Here is an 18,658-nt window from a genome sequence, read left to right on the forward strand (position 1 = left end):
GTAAGTTTGAATGGTGAAAACTAGATGGACTTACAGAGCAGAAAAGCCAATTATTTTAATTTGGGTAATTAATATTACATACACATGATCTTGTTGCTTACTCTACTAATAATCATTATATTTTTTCTCACAGCAAGGTACATAACTAAAATCCAAAGCATGGTAATGACTGGGATTCTAGCTAATTCTTTGTTCTTTAAAAGTTGAGTATTAAACTTTAATAAAATTTAACTTAAGTTCTAATCCCAGACCTGTATAATGTCATTAGCTTAGATGATTTTCTTAAGTTGTGTATATATGTTGAAATGCAAACAAACTGATAGTGAATGAGCCAAAGGGCAGTTCTGTAGGTTTTATTCAGAGCCATTACTGATGGATTGCTGTGAGGAAAATTCAGGACCAGTGGGAACAGAAGGATAAAGTAGAAACTCTGATTGCACGCCTAAAAGAAAGCTAGCATCAGGCATGAATCAAGACAGCACACATCATCTAAACAACCAGTCATGGATAAGACTGAGTCAGAATGCATGAAGGACTCTTTATAAAAATGGGAAAGGATATAAGTACATTCTTTCATGGACCTGAAAAGGAATTCAGTTACCCAAACCCCCAAAAGGCCTAACTAGAAATACCTATCATTTAACAACAGAGTATTGTCTACACCTAGTGAGCAATATGGAAGCAGAGTGGATTGTATGTAGTGACACTACTTAAAAACCTTGGAAATGAGCTGCATTGGTTGCTTTTGTGCTTCTGTCAAGATATCTAACAAACAACCTAAAGAGGGAATGATGTATGTGACTCATGGTTTCAAAGACTTCAGTCCATCATTCCTTGACCCCGTTATAGTGGCAGGAGGATATGGCAGAGAAGGAAAGTGACAAGAGCAGTGATAGTATATGACTTCAAAGTCCCATTTTGAGTATCTGATTTCTTCTATCTAGGATCCATAGTCTCCCAAAGTAGTTTCACAAGCTGCAGAAAGCATTTGAAGAACAGACTTGGCAGGGACATTGCAGATTCGAATCATTCCCTAGTCTTTCCCGGGTGAAATCCTGACACAATACTTGGAAAAGTTTTCTTATTTAGGGACAAATTAATTTAACTATTCAAAGCATTAATTATCCTGTCTGTGTAATGAGAGTGCTAATAGGACTGACTTTATAAGGCTGTTTTGAGAATTAAATACATAATTCATGAGTGACCATATAGCTTACATGCATGTCTTAAATGATCATCATAAAGAAAAGTTTCTGAAACCCAGAGAGACATTAATCTATTGAAAGAAGATAGGCTAGAAATAGTAGAAATTATCCCTCTTTCATATCATCTATATTTTCCATAACAAAGGCACAGAGGTGATGAGGCATGGCTAGCATGCCAAAGCAATCATCTTCAAACATCAGCTTGACTTATCTGAGTAAATGGTTTCTGAAGAGAGAGAGACTGTTTGCAGTGCTACTCTAAGGTAGGACTAATGTTGGTTATTTTGTATGACACAAAAGAAGCTTATAATTTTATGACTAATCTGAGAGAGATAAGATATAAATGTGAGCATAATAGCATGTGCCTACGACGAGGAAGCAGTTTTTATAAAGGAATGAATCATTTAGATCCATTTCAGTTTAGGCTGAAAGTCCCTGTAATTTAGATCAATCAACTTTCTGATTTGCTTGAACACCTCATTTCTATATTATGGAAAGGTTGGTGAGGTCAGAACAATGATTGCAGAAAGCAATTCTCCATAGGCCAGGTGGTTCCTATTAGTTGGTGGAAGGATCTGTATGTCTTTCTTACCATGCTTCTTAGGCTGCTCTCAGAAATGAAGAAATACCACCATGATTTTTCAATAAGATATGCTTTTGTAAAAAAAAAACTGTATAAATGAAGTACCATCTGTGGTATCAAATGCAGATTGATCATCTCTTATGCAAAAGGCTAGGCCAGAACACTTCAGATATCATATGATTATGTGATTTTGGTTTAGGGGCCTTTTGTTGTTGTTGTTTGCTGTGTTTTGTTCTTAACTTATCACGTGAACTTGGGTGTGCAATTTGCCACTTGGCATAAAGTAAAACACTTTGAAAAATTTAGATTTTGTAAGTTTTCAGATTTGGAATTTTCTGGTTTTCAAAAATGATAAATTCTGCACTCATTTATTTATCTGTATGTGTAGTGCTGATTTAGTGTTGAAATAAGAGTGGCGGAGCTGAGTCCCAGGCGCCCGGCCACCCACATGGCTAGCTTAGCTTATGCCCCGAAATAATTACACGGAAACTGTATTCTTTTAATCACTGCCTGACCCATTAGTTCCAGTCTCTTATTGGCTAGCTCTTACATATTGATCTAACCCATTTCTATTATTCTGTGTGGTCCATGAGCTGGCTTACCAGGAATGATCTTAACCTGCGTCTGTCTGGCGTGGGAGAACCATGGCGACTCACTGACTCAGCTTCTTTCTCCCAGCCTCCTGTTCTGTTTTCTCCGCCTACCTAAGGGTTGGCCTATGAAATGGGCCTAGGCAGTTTCTTTATTAATAAATCATTCCCACATCAATTTAGGATCTCTGTCTTTATGATAACCTATCTGAAACACTCGAATAATTACCAGGCATGTCTTCTTTGTTATTGGAATAAGTGGAGAAACAAGGACACCAATCACAGAATTCAGGGATCACTACTTATTCAGCCTCTATTAGTCTATGCATATTTCTCAAGGAGTCTCTGATGTAGCTTGCCCGAGGTCTACACTAGACTCCTTGTCTCTTTTCTTGAGAGAGGCAGAGATTCATGTGGCCTCAGTTCAGTGACTGTGCTCTGGCAATGGACAGCCTCTCCTATTCTAAACACCCTGCATAGGTGGCACAAGGTAATGCTCTACTAAAAGCATCTAGCCAGGGTGTTCAGGAAGTTAAGTTGGTGAGCATTTTGTTTCATAGAAATGATAAAGAACATCTTTTAGCGAGGATGATGTGTTATGGTGAATCTTGTAATTTGCTAAAAAAATTATTTGCTTGAATATATCTGAGAGTATGTTAGTTGGATTTCAAAGATGGCGATACTATGCCTCTAATTTCCCTTTGCCTGGTCCAACGGGCAAAGAAGATGAGAAATAGCTGTATTCTGGTTGGGGGAGTGTTCAGGGGCAGGATTGTATTGGCTGGGCACTGATGTAAGTGGATGACAAGTCATGAGAACATAGACTCTCTCAGTACAACAGACAAAATAATGTAAATAAAAGGAACAGAAGGCATCATGAGGTATCACTACAAGACAAAGAACATACCATAACTAACTCAGCTGAAATTTCTTTTTAGAATCTCTTGACTCCTAAACTGCTCAAAAGGGTAAAGAGTACTTCTCTATGTTTGGTCATTTTATTTTATTTTATTTTATTTTATTTATTTATTTATTTTGATTTTTCGAGACAGGGTTTCTTTGTGGCTTTGGAGCCTGTCCTGTAACTAGCTCTGTAGACCAGGCTGGTCTCAAACTCACAGAGATCCACCTGCCTCTGCCTCCCTAGTGCTAGGATTAAAGGCGTGCGCCACCACCGCCCAGCTCTCTTCTGTCATTTTAAATTCTCTCCTCTTCCTCAAACACATCCCTTGGTCCCCTCTTTCCAGAAAGGTTCTTCCTTACCATCCTAGCTACATTTCTACTCATCCTCTCTGAAGATGAAACCAGAAAAGGCTGCTCTGCTCTCTTTATAGGGATGCTTCTCTTCCACACTGCACTGGGTCTTTTTTTTGGACACTGAAGCATTGTTTTTTTTGTGTCCTCATGTGAACTGAGAGGGCCCAAGGGGACTGGCTGAACTTTGTTCATTTTTGTTCTACCTTCCTTCACCAACCAAGCCCCCTGGCACCCATGCTTAATGCAGGGCTCCCTGTGGAATTTTTGAGCTTATGAGGAATTATAAACAATAGTTCATGCTGACTGAGCACTGCCAAATTCCTTTAATTCACTTACTTAGTCTTCTTCAATTTGTGTTGCACTGGCTGGTTTTTACATCCTCTCCTCTTTTTATTTAGGAGGAACTTTACTGGATGGAGTTGAAGCTGTTTATTCCCTTTTTGCATCCTTATTTATTTCATCTTTCTACTGCTTCCTTTTTTCTTGCTTTTATCCTTCCAATGGAAGAACAATTTCCAAATGCTAGATATATCCTAGATCTAGGAAATACATATAAGACTTATATAATTCTCATATTCAAGAAAATAATGTTTTCAGAAAAAAATGTTTGAGAAAGAAAGCACAAAAGTAGGCTGTACTTGGAGACAAATTAGGTCTTCTACGTGGTTGAAACAGATGCAGTGGAGGCCAAGAAAGAGTTCACAGAGGAAAAGATGATTGAAGCTGCTGACAAATAAAAAAGCCACATAGAAAGAAAAGAATGATAACATAAGTGTGGCTAGAGGGTTATGGCTCACAAAAATAGGGAGAGTAGAGACAGTATGTCTTATTTCCGGAAATAAAAAGCTTACAGATGTGCCCAGAGTGAACAGTGTAAGCTTCTCATGGAGGGGACTAGGAGAACAACAGAAACACATAGGTAAAGACCTTTTGTGCTAATACGCCCTCTTTTTCTTCATTGTGAACATATCACGGGAATGATCAAGATCTTAGGTATCATGGTGGCTTCTGGGCATATATGAAATAGAAAGATAGCAGAGAGAGGAGGACTAGATAGGTTACTCATCAATGGCACAAGCACGAAAGATAGGATGGTCTGAAGCACCAAGAGCTTGCCAAAAAATAGACTAGTTTATGTAGTTATTCAATAAGCTAGCGACAGACAATGGAGAATTTTTTGTTGTAAATAATCAAATCTAGAAAAGATAAAGGCATTCTTCTAGGGAGGTTAAAAAATGAAAAGATAAGCATTCCAATAATTATAAAAATACATTGGTAAGACTGGAGTTATAAATATCCTTTCAGATTCATTAAGATTTATTACCTTGGGTTTCATATATTGGAATGAGTTTTTCATGCTGTTGGGGTGAGGGAAGCACTAGGAAGCTTACCCAGCCATGAAGACTACAAGACACAATACAAATCTTACAGACAAGGAGCACCCATTAATGCTACTAGGGCTACGAACCTTTCTTTGCTTGGATTCAAGGACTGATTTTAAGGAGGAACTTCATGCCTGGTACTGTAAAGTTGATTAAAAAAACAAAACATGTTTACAGTATCCTGAGGGGAGCTTACTATTGTAATTTTACCAAATTGACATGTATCCAACTAATTTCTAAATATTTATTCATATACCCATGGACAAATGCTGCTTTGAGTCTAACTCAGAGAAGCTTCTTTTTCAGTGAATAGCAGGAAACACAGACTGAGAACCAACCAAAGAATCAGGAATGACTGAATGTTCAGCTCTAAGGACAGCATTTAGATCACCCTTTCTGAAGTTCAGAGATTACAGTTCAGAAAGACTGGAAGAGTGGGAAGATACAGAGAAGAGCTTTGAATGTCTTCTGGGCTTTATACAGCCAATGCAATCATGAATTCATAACAGCTGCACTTGTGTGCACAGTCTCAGCACAATGTCGAGCCTATGAATACCTGGAGGGAGGAGTTGTGGACATGGGAAAGGGACTTGTAAGCTGCATAAGAAGCTGCCAAGACGTGTTGCTTGTATTTAGTTAACTTGATACAAGCTCGAGTCTTCTCTAGCTTGAGAAAATGTCCTCATTAGATTAGCAAACCTGTGGGGAATTTTCTTGATTGATGAGTACAAACCCAGATCATTGTAGGTGATACTACCTTTGGGCAGGTGGTTCAGGTTTGTATAAGGAAACAAACTGAACAAGCCAGGGTGGCAGTGCCTAAGCCAGAAAGCAGCACTCCTTCAAGTCCTCTGCTTCAGTTCCTGTCTCTCATTTCTGCCCTGACTTCCCTTCATGACAAACCGTAAACTGTAAGATGAAAGAAACCCTTTCCTTCCCAAGCTGTGTGTTAGTCATGTTTACCTCAGCAGTAGAAAGCTAACTAAGGTGCTGCAGTTAGAATGAGCTATTATGAGGCCAGAGGGAGAGTACATTATATGCTTCTACGAAATTGTCAAAGGGCAAATTGATTGACTAAAAAAAAAAAAAAAAAGAAACACCAAAATTTCAAAACCCAGGGCCATTGGATAGCTGACGTTCTCTAATTCTTAGCTCACATTTTATGTCCTGTCATCCTCATAGAAGAAAGCATACATTTCCTTAGTGTTACACTGCAGCTCCTCCTGAAGGGTGTTTACTGTTTATTGCAGCTCTTAGCTTTGCCTCCCTCTGCAATTCTCCATTGCATTCTGAAGCACAAAGAATTGTTCCATAAATTACTGCTGCATTGATTTTCTTCTCTCTTCTTTGAAAATCAGTCTAAATTTTATTGATTAAAAACCCTTTCCTCCCTCTGCCTTACAGTTATCATTTCTCTACTCCGTCTGTCTTACAGTTATCATATTTCCAGTCCCTCTGCCTTAGAGTTATCATATTTCTACCTGGGCGCATCAAATGTAGTTGCAGGAGGTCAGACAAACCCAGATAAAATTGAGCATGGATTTTATTCCTAATTGCCCTGAAACTAGATGGCTACAGCCACTTAACTAGTTTCACATATCTTTAGTCCTGTCTATTCATTCAGTCCTACACAATGAGAATGAGTCATTCCCTGCAAGGGTTGTTTTGATCATCTCCTGCTCTGAACCCTGCAGGATGTCTGAGTTTCTGCTTAAGTCAAATCCAACTGATCATGAGTCACTCCTTATCTAGCCGTCCCCCACTTTCATCATAGACTCATTGTTCTGCTTAATTCAAGCTCGCTTCTCTTATTCAGGCACACACATTCTCTCTCACTTCTGGCCATCAGCAGAGCCTTCGGCCCACCTGGCTTGTTTCCGCTCCTCTGTGCTCTGCTGGTTCACTGACTGCTATCGGGGCCCCACACTATCCCTATCTCTCCCCCAAAGGGCTTTCCAGTTTTGGCTATGGTAATTGTCATCCCTTGGAAAAATCTTTCCCTGCTACATTCCTTCATTTTTACCTTGCTACCTTTGAGTATATTAATTAACCCATGCATATATTTGTTTATTTATTAAACAACTGCTTACAGGACTCTGCTAGACCTAGCAAGAAGCTGGAGATACAGGTATGAGATGCAAGCTGGGCTGTAGCTCAGTAGTACCTAGTAGTATAGGAGATGCTACTAAAAGATAACCACAAGAAACCATCACAAAGATGACATTATCACCAGCTATAGTAGACAGAGGGACGGGGGTCTTGGCTTAGTTTTACTGGGCTAGGAAAGTTTTCTTGAGAAAGTAACAAAGGATCTTCAGAATTTTAGTATTTGAAGAACTAGAGAATGGCTCTGCCAGAGTGATAAAGACAAGGTGCAAAGTCTCTCTTATGGAAAGAGTTGGGATGGTCAAAATGACAGTGAAAAGCCTGGGAAATTCTGAAGGGGTGGAAGATAAAAGTCATATGCATGTGGTCCTCTATCATTGGAGGGGCCTTTCTGAGCTTCTTGGAGGTGTTGGGGCCCCAACTGAATCTGAAAATATCAAAAGCTACCTACATATTCAGACTCCAGGGCAATGTTTTCAGTCTTGTCTAAGAATAAGACTCGTGTGTGGGTACAGTACCACTCTAGCCTTAGTATTTATCCTTGTAAACTGCATCCATGGTTGTCCTGGAATGTATGCAGGTTAGAGAGAACCACAGGTCTGTCTCTTCCACAGCTTCGGGGGGGGGGGGAGCATACACACACACGTGTGTGTGTGTGTGTGTGTGTGTGTATACTCAGAACTGTGTGGGATTCATTGATTTATTCAATTGTTGAATATTTCTGATCAACATAAAGGACAGGAAATAAAATTGACAATTTATAACAAAATAGAATTTCTTAAGAGGCCACTTTATCTTAGTTAAGAGTAATTCTTTCTAGCTGCACATCAACCTGTCTTTGGATGATGATTTCATAAATTGTTGCTTGACCATAAAGTAATGAATTATAGTAGAATCCCTGTGAAACTTAGCACTGCAGCAATATAGTCTTGGTCTGTTTGGTTAAAGCTTCTTAGCAGATCTTGGTTCTCAGCCAGAACTGTCATCTGCTGCTTGTGGATATGGATAGATGCAAGCAGTGTGTTTTCTTTCCTTTATGATGGCTGTTGTACCTGACATGAATCCTTCAAATAAGTGTAGGCTGAGTAATTCTGTTGAACCAGTCACCCTTTCTTATTCCCTGGCCTGTGATTACATACTTATACAATCCATGTCATCAATTATCATTCCCTTTTGTCCTGTAACTAAGGATAGTCCCCCAAACCACAAATTCAGAGACTAAAAATGAATAGCAGAAACAACTTGTCAATTACCCCTACAGACTTCTGACCAATTGACTGGAAAATCACATACATCTGCTTGCAGATCTCAGTGATTTTTTTAAGGCCAATACTCATACAATAAAGAATAAAATTAGATTTGAAATAAAGATCGCACCACATTGGCAAAATTTAAATATATAAACATATATAAATATATTCATATATATAATATATACATATAATATGTAGATGCAGAGTTGTGTCATTTGCCCATGCCTGTCTAAGAGAGATTCTCTTCATGTAGCAGGTTAAGGGCAATAAGACCTCATACTAAACTTAATTGACTATAAATATCCCAGGATAAAGGCCAGATCAAAGAGGAAGAGCATGTATCTCAGGTTCCAGCTATGGTCATAGTAACCAGTAAGTAAAGGTAATTGAGAGTCAACAAACAAGCAAAGGAAATCTATGAGAAACTAAGGGGCTTAGGTATTCAGGGCTCCTGAGGTACAGAAGGGCAATCAGTATCAGGAAGATCCTGAATCACACAGCATGATCTTAACAACTGGACTGCACATAGGGGAAAATCCAAGTTTGTGCCAATTCCATTCCAGTGGTTTAGAATACAAGTCAGATTATAGTAGGATGGTATTCTGCAAAGTGACTCTAGCCATGTAACAAGGCAGGTCCTTGTTTCCATAATTGAGACTTAATACTTGGGGGTCAGGCCATAAACCCCACATTAAGATTAGCAATTTGCTTATTTTGCGAATGATCAGTGTTTGTTCATTAACAGGAAATGTGACTTGATGCTAGTACCAGTGTTTTGAACTTAAATTCCCTAATTCTCCATTGCTCAAATTAAAAAGTGAGGTCTGAGCATGTATTTGATGGTTTCGTGTCATTTGCTAAAAGAAAATAGGTGCAGCCAGAGTTGAGAAGAAAGATTGCGGAAGCCTAGGTTTAACCTCTGAATTCTTGTTTGCTGTTTCTAACTTCCATGCAACAGTTTGCTAATGCCCTGCAGAGGCATTCACTACACCCTAGAGCAGGGTAGTCTATTGTTTATCGACACCCTGAACTCCCCCCAACCCATCTAAAGATGCTGATCAAGTAGCTGTCTAATGGAAAGTTCTCTAGATTCGTAAATAATAATCATATCTTTGAGACTCAAATTTTCTCATCCCATTTTAAAACAACAACAACAATAAAAATGAAAAACTCTTCTTGCCAATTCCTGGTGTCTCTTTCCTTTTCTTTGTCCCTATATTCATAAACAAAGCATTCTTGAAAAATACTAGGAGAAAGCAAGCAAAAGAAGTCAAATAACACGCTGACGTGTCTAACTCAATGGTTCAGATATATCACATATGGTAAAAACCCAAATAACTCTGGCATTTATTTGAATTGATCTACGTAACATTCTCCAGACATGCCTGTCTCAACAGCTACATGTATGATCTATTGTCTTAATTTTGTAAGACATTTACTTTCAATGTGCTTTGATGCTATTACTGGATTTTTTTTCATTAAAGGTGAGACCAATCATTTTGTTTTCTATTTTCCTTATCATTTACTATGAGATAAGTCTAAGGGCAGTTAAATAAAAATTGAAAAAAATAGGCATTGCTGCTAATAAGAGATAAGACAGTGAGTGATCCCATGCAGGATCTACAGTTGTTGGTCTAGAGTTCGTGAATTACCACGAGCTTGCTTCAGCCTTCTCTGTAGATCCCTGTTATGATCTTCAACTCCTCTTGCTCATATAATCCCTCCTCCCTTTCTTCGGCTGGGCTCCTGGATCATGGCCTGGTGCTTGGCTGTGGATCCTTGTATCTGTTTCCATCAGTTACTGGATGAAGGCTCTATGATGACAGGGCATTCACCATGAACCTCATAAAAGAGAAAGTGGGAAGTAGCCTTGAATGCTTTGGCATGGGTGACTACTTCCTAAATATAACACCAGTGACATAGACACTGAAAGCAACAATCGGTAAATGGGACCTCCTGAAACTGAAAAAGTTCTGTAAGGCAATAAACTTGCTAAATAAGACAAAATGACAGCCTACAGAATAGTTTTCTTCTTCTAGTCAGAAATTTTGTCTATATTAAGTTCTGAGTTTGAGCTGTTCTTAGAAAAGATGGACTCACAAGCATTCCTGAAATAGCAGAATTTTAGCAGTAGAAGTGAAATGCTATATTAAAGAAATTAAAAACCAATCCTTCCAAGACCCTGGTTTAGGGGTCAGTTGTTAAGGACACTTGCTCCTTAGGTAGGGGACCCAAGTTTGGTTCCCAACACACATATGAGGTAGCTCACAACCACTTGCAACTCCAGTTCCAGTGGATTCAATGCCCTCTTCTGGCCCATAAGGGTACCTACATACCCATAAATAAATAAAACAAAAATATGACCTGAATTTCAACATTTAAAGAAAAGATTTGGCTACTAAAGTTTCAACTAGAATAGATGTGACCAAATGCATGAGAGAACCAAGGAAACAGCTTCCTTGGGAGGGAATGAAAGTCTGTGTTGTTAACTAATCACCATGCCTAGAGGTCTAGGTCTGCCTCTCTTTTGTGAGCAAGTAAATGCTTCATTTATCTTGTGTAAAGGAAGCTCCATTTCCAGGAATAGGGGATTTTCCCCTTCTAGTTGTTAGTGAAAGTCCCCCTTCCTTGGGACCAATAGGCACCCCTCAAGGAACACGTGGTTCAGAGAATTAAGCTGGCTTCCTATATCTTATCTTACCTCTCCTCTCTTGCTGGAGACAAGCCGTAAATAACATTTTCAGTGCAGCTTTTATACTGAAAGAGTGGCTCATTGTGCAGGAAGAAAATCCTCCACAAAAGAACATGTTGCGGTTACCATAGAGACCGTCAATATTCTACAACAGCTGGCTTCCAATGTAAAGAAATTTGAAAGTCAAAACCAAAATGACCTAATGGGAGCAAGCCTAGTCTATGATGGAATACACTAAATCACTAGCCACAGTGGCAGATGGGTTAGATTCTTTTTGGTTTTCAGTGTCTGTAATTTCTTGATGAGAATTTTGTATGTAAATAACTGTCCAAAAACATCTAAATATTTATAGCTTGACCTATAATGTATATAGTTTAAAGTGAAATAGAGCAGAGAATTGATAATTGGAAGACATATAAGCAGCAACACTGATTCAAACATATCAGAATGAAAACATGCCCATTGATCTCACTCATTTGAAAATTATTTGCTCAGGCAGTGCAGCATGTGGTATCCTCACAGTAAATTTATGGCTTCTGTTCAGAGACTGTAGTTGAGCCCAAAATAAATCATCAATGTCATCTGTGACTGTACCTAACAGCATCAATAAGTAATGAAATACCATAATCTGGGCAATATTTTTAACATGAATTTCTGGGCTTGTTGTCACCATAGATTTTAAAACTCTAAATTTTTGTTCTATCCAGTTCAGTTATGGCCAGTGTGGCCCTGTGCTGTTTTTGCCAACAATATGTGATTGATTTGTAAAGACCCTCTCTACTTTTCTTGGTATGCCAGAGTCATATTAAAACAACATTTGCCTGCTCCTTCACATGCTTAGCTGTTCCAGGACTCAAAAGTTTACCAGATGAATTAGGCAAAAACACGTGAAAAAAATGGATAAGTGGTGTTGCGCAGGATGAACAGGACCTGGGTGGAGAGAGGTAGCTGGGAAGGGATTTGGTGGAAATTTGGATCTCCTCAGTATTCACCTCTATCTCTTCCATGAACAGTGTGATAGAATCTTAGAGCTGTGTGTATTGTGTGTCTAGTACATTGACACAAAATGAAACAAAGTCTGCATAGTATTAGCTTTTGTGCTGAGGACTCAAAACCTCCCCAATTCTCAGCCGTTCCCAGGGAGTGTGGCACATAACGTTGCTAGGATCTCCTTTCAGTACTGGCTCAACCTACTAACATGAAGCCTCCCTAATTCAAGTAACTTGAAAAGTAAATCTCAGTATTGACAAACAAAAGGAAAGAAATGTTTTTCTTATGACTGACAAAATCCTCTGCAATTACATACTCACTTTTCCTTACATAGGTATCACTTTACATTGATACAGTGAAAGATTCCTCCATTAATGGTTCCCTCAAAATATCTCTTCAAATGCCCAGCTATGTCTATACAATTATTCTTTTCTTCAGGTAATTATACATTTTATAAATGTCATCCATGTACAGATTGAGCACCCATAATCTAAAGTCCCCAAATCCAAATGATCCAAAAATCTGAAACTTTCTAACTGAAATATCTAGATATTGGTCAGTCAAAATCCAGGCACACCAAAGATATTGTGTAAAGTTACCAAAGACCACCTAAAGTGGTGTTGAGGTTGTATATCTTCCCTCATCCACAAGATATAACATTATGTATATTCAAACAGCTCAAAATTATATATGAATGTAAAATACAAGAAACTTCTAATTCCAATTATTTTGGAGTTAGATGTGTATCTATATTACATTTATTTCTTTAGTAAATTTATTGTATTAATTTTTCACACTGTTTCAGTCACTGTTTAAATTGTTAAATATTGACAATAAAATTAAGCATATGTGTAGTTTAATTTTAGTGTTAAGTGGCTTCTACCACATATGATGAATGAGGTACAATTTTCTTAGCTATAAAATTTTCACATAAAGATAAAATGACTTTTAATCATTTTGTTTGTAAACTTTGGCAAATTGATCTTCCTCGCAATGACAGGAAATTGAAAATGTATATCCTTTCTTTGTCTCACTTAAATATTGTTTTATCTTGAGACATTTTCTTTAGCTACAAGAGTAAACTTTGAAGAAATTTCTCTTGTTTCTGAGAACTAAATATGCAAATATAGAAATGTAAAGCAAAGGATAAATCTAGTGTAACACTTTATTGATATTGAAAATGGATATAATTATTTAGTCAATAAATGCATGTTCACTACTCATGTTTACTACTAGATACAAATTGCTTCCAGAACACTATACATGTAATTATAAAAACTAAAAGTAGAACTGATGTGTTATCTATTATGTGTCTATCCCATTATACCTATTCCATTAGACACACATACAAGTTTAATTCACATATCAAAGAAACAGTTGTACTTCCATGTTGCTCCTCCAGCACTATTTATGATAGCAAAGATACAACATCTATTAAGGAGTTCACAGAACTCCTTAAATGCATATATGACATTAATACAAATACTAGTATTCAGCCTCTCAAAAGAATGAAATTCTGTCATTTGTGACATGAAAAGAACCAGAAAATCTTATGTTAAACAAAATATGCAAGGCACAGGATGATAAACCTAGAATCTATAAACCTAGAATACCAGTCCCTAGAGGTTAACAAGGGTAGAATAAAGAGATAGGGAAGGAGGTTCAAGTCACATACTTAAAAGAATTATTGTTAAAACACTGTCATATCTAAGTTAAGCTTCTCTTTAGGGATGTGAATTCAACTTTAGAGAAATATTTTTTATTTTTTGATAGACATACAACTTGTAGTGATTTTGAAGTAAAATATGAATTTACATTTATGTATTGAGTTATGATCAACTCAGAATAAGAATGTTATCCATCAACTTGATTTCACATAATTTCTTTTAGGCAAGTACATTCAAAAGCCTCCCTTCTGACTACTTTGAGATGTAAACATTATTACTGTTACCTATATTCTTTCTGAGCACAGAAATCCAGCTCCCTATTTGCCATCTAACAGTGAGATAGCATTGCCCATCCCTCCCCTTATCTTCTCCTGGCCCCTATCCTCAGTCTCTGGTAACTATTATTCTAATCTCAATTTATGTGGGATCAATAAGGTTTGACATATAAATGAGTCCATGTGTTGTTGTCTTTCTATTCCTGAATCTTTATACATATGTATTTTATACATATGGTCACAAATGATGATATTATATTCCCTTATATCTGAACAACATTAGATTGTCTAAATAAACCACATGGTGTTTAGTCATTTGTCTGTTGCTGAATATTTACTTTGATTGCATTTCATGGCTATTGTGTACTGCAAAAGATGAGGATACTAATTTTTTCCACATGTTTACTTTATTTTCTTTGGAAAAACACCAGAGGGTGGGATTCCTTGACCATAAGATAATTCTACTTTTAGGATTTGAGGGAATTTCATATTTTTCATAGTGGCTGTGCTAATTTTCATTCCAAGCAAAAGTGAATATGACATTGCCTTCTCTGAAAAGATTTACACCTTACCTGCCCTAGGGTTTTCCTTTTAAATTCTAATAAAACTGTTCTGTTTGAATAAATATGGACTGTGTTTGACTTTTTAAAAAAACACACATACTTAATTTTTCACCACAACTTCCCTAACATTTGTTATATTTTGCTTATTCAAATTGCAGTGGATTACTATAATGGTTAATCTTGATTGTCAAATTGATTTAGGAAAACTATGAAAACAACTACTGGACATATTTGTGACAAGTTTTCTAGGTGCGGTTAAGAGAGTGGAAAAGGTGAGCTTAAATTTAGATAACATGTCTCCATGACCTGGAAACCTGGACTGAAGAAGAAGGAGAAAGTGATCAAAACTTTCTCTGCCACACATTCAATTTTGATAGCTGCAGCATATGTAGTCTGGATCATCTCTTTTCCTGGAACCTTCTTCATCAGACAATCCACAGTCTTTGTATATCCAACATCCTAGCACCTCTGCTGGGCTTCACTTTCAGAGATTTATGTGATGGTCTCTCGGGGCATTCTTCTTTTTTTTCTTTTTAATTTTATATCCCAGGTGTAGTTTCCTCTCCTTCCTTTCCTCCAAACCCATCCTCCCCAGCACCCTCTTTCCCAATCCACTCCACCATTTCTGTTCAAGAAAAGAAAGGCCTCCCATGGATATCAACAAAACATGTCATATCAAGTTGAAGTAAAACTAAATACCTTCCCGTGTATTAAAGCTGAGCAAGAGAATTCAGTATGAGAAGTAGGGGCCCAAAAGCCTATAAAAGAGTCAGAGACAGCTCCTGCCCCCATTGTTAGGAGTCCCAAAAGAGGACCAAGTAGTCTTTATTTGTATTTTAATAAATAAAGCTTGCCTAAAGATCAGAGAACAAAGCAGTCACACTAGTCAGCCATTCAGGCCAGAGAGTATTGGTACACACCTTTATTCCCAGAACTCGAGAGACAGAGTCAGATGGATCTCTGGGAGTTCAAACCTACCCTGGGCTACACAAGATCAACCCGGAAACAGATCAAGGTGGTAGTGGTTCCCACCTTTAATACCAGTGTTTGGGAATCATACACCTTTAATCCCAGAAGTAAGGAGGTGGACACAAGAGCAATATGGCTGGGTTTACACTATAAAGGGGAAGAGACAGTAACTCAATGGAGTGTGGAGCCTGAGGATTCATAGAAACAAGATCTTGCCCTTTCAGTCTGAAGATTTGGTAGAGGTAAAAGGTCTCTCTAGTGATGGGATGTTTTGCATTTTTTGATGTTCAACTTGAACCCCAATATCTGTCTCTGGGTTTTTAATGTTCATGCAACACCACATAGCTCTACCAGAACTGATGGGACCTTTTAAAGTTGGGTCAAATACACTTTGCAGTGAACATGATCATGACACTGTGCTGACAAGAATTTGAAATACCTTATGTGCTTGGGTATCAGATTGACAAGGGGTAGGGTTGTGATGGTTAATCTTGATTGACAACTTGATAATATTTAAAATCACCATGAAAGCAAGCCTTTGAGTTTATTTGTAAGGAATTTTTTAGACAAGGTGCATTGAGGTGTGGTGACAACCCTAAGGATGGGTGGCACCATTCCATCCATGGTCTTGGGTTTGAGAATGAGCACAAAAGGAAAAAGATCTGAGCAGCATTTCCCTCTCTCTGCTTCATGGATGTGGCTAAAATGAGACCCACTGTCTTATAACCCTGCTGCTGCGCTCTACCAACCATGATAGGTTGTGCCCTCAAACTGTGAATGAAAATACATTATTCCATTCTTAAGTTGCTTTAGTCAAGTATTTTCTCACAGAAACAAAACAAGTAACTAATAGAGGTGGTATCTCAGATTTTATCTTGTATTTCTCTTATTAGTGTTTCTGAATATTTTCACTGATATGAATAGATATATCTCAAAGGTATATATCCAAATTATCAACAAATATAGATTTTTATTTGGTTTTATGATAAATTTCTAAAATTATATTGTTGCAATAAATACACATTTTTATAAAAACTACAAAATATAAAATTAGTAGGAATAAAGTTTAATGAAAACTCTAAAACAATGATGTATTTTAAGGTTTGTAATTTATTTTTAGAGAAAAATGCATTCATTACTTATTTACCAAATGCATTCTATATACATATTATGATCACCTATGATATGGAACCATTTATCCTTCAATTAAGTTTTAAACTATTTGGAAAGACAAACATTTTCCAAAAAACTCAAAATATCAGAAAACAGAGCTTAGTAGGCATGGTATTTAAAGGTACTGTTCTAGTGACCAACCAAGCTTGACTTCCTAAACCCTTGACAGCTCTCAACAAAACACTCAAAATATGAGCTTATGTGGTGAACATACCTATAACATTTTATGTTTTGGAAAGTGCTACAGGTGGGGTAGAAGACATGAGGACTAGAGAATGAAAAAATAGCATCCATTAGAGTTACAGGAAACCACATTCTTTGCAATGCAGAAGTCTTGTAATGTAATCACAAAAGGAAAAGTAAGCCACACCTTTGATTCTGTTTTGTGCCATAACAGCTGTTTGCTATCTCTGAATCGGTTGAGCATGTTGCTCCTCATCTTGCCAGCTACCTGGTAGACCCCAAGTGTTGATGGTGTTGCATCAGCTAATCAGTTTCTATTCACTCATGAGAAATAGTCTGTTACAACCAAGAGGAATATCTAGAGAATGTTGTTGAAGTTGCATGAGGTCAATTCATAAAATGTAAACCTGTAAAAATGCTGTGAGGTCACCAGGGCTCTCCTAAAATTACTTTCTCCAACTGCTAGCTAGAACAAATATTACAATTTTTTCAAGAAATTAAAATTAATGTGTAGAGTTAGCTGCTTGCAAGGAAAAATGGCAATAGCTTTATTCTTAATTTTGTGGAGGTGGAAATGAGTGAGCAAGGAAAGCAGGCTTTCTCAATGAGCAGAATAGTACCTGGGGGGAAATATACTGAAGTAGAGGAGTCCAGATTTTTATATTGATTTGTATGTCTAGGGACATGGCATACCAACCAGCAGTTACCAGAATTCTATGTCTCCTTTTAAAATTAGCTCAGAAAAAAAGCAAACACCTCATATTTCATCCCAGGGAAAGACAAGCAATTCCCTTCATTTCATAAGAAACTGAATCTTATAAAAAATGTGAGGTCTGAATTCTCAAGGTTCTAGGAAACCTTCTGAAGTGACATGACAATTAATGCAATTGAAAACCAGAATTGCCTTTCCTTCACAGGGAAACCCTGTTGTAGACACAGACACTGAATGCTTGGCTTTTAGCTTACAAGGTGGTTTATTCCACATAAAAACTGTCTGTGGGTCAAGGCAATTGATGCTTTAGTGCTTCAAATCAAACAAACTCTGAGGTTGAGAGAGGAAAAAATAAATATTTGCAAATAGAGGTTGAAACAGGGAGACTATTCGTTCTGGTTTTCTGTGAGGATTTTTCACATCTACTTTATTACTATTTCTGAATTTATCCTAAAAACAGCCACCTTTGTCACCAAGAGGGGACTTTAGGAGAAGTGTTATCCAGTTTTATGAACGTTGAGAGGACTAAAAAGCCTGAGTGGATCTTTCTAAGTTGCTGTATCAAAACATGTACAGCCCATTTGCAATTGGCTGTCAGACACTTAGAAAGACTATTGCTCCTATCGGCACGCAGAGAAAGTATACTATATAGCAGAAAAGTCACTCGAAGTTCTTAGTAAAATTTGTATGTTATTTCTATTATAAAGGATTTCTTTTCAGATGTTATTTCTATTACCCAGGTTCTGGGGAGCATTCAAGTCTTGGCAAATTATCACAGTCTGTGAATCCTGCTCCCAGCACTTAACCCAGGATTGTAGCAAGAATGCTTTCAAAGCATCAAGGACTTAGGAAACTTTCTATGTACCTAAAGGAAAACGACATATTCGGCCTGAGTATCATGCTCTTTTAATTTTCAGCTCTTTCTCTAATTCCAATTCTCTAGCTCTAATTCTCTTGTTTCAATTCTCTAGTTCTAAATCTTTATCTATAATTCTCTAGTTCTAAAAATTTAGTCCCAATTCTTGTTTCTCTGAAGTTTCTCTGTCCCACCAGGTCCC

The sequence above is a fragment of the Microtus ochrogaster genome, chromosome 5 (assembly GCF_000317375.1).
Source record: "Microtus ochrogaster isolate Prairie Vole_2 chromosome 5, MicOch1.0, whole genome shotgun sequence".
In the NCBI taxonomy this organism is placed as follows: Eukaryota; Metazoa; Chordata; class Mammalia; order Rodentia; family Cricetidae; genus Microtus; species Microtus ochrogaster.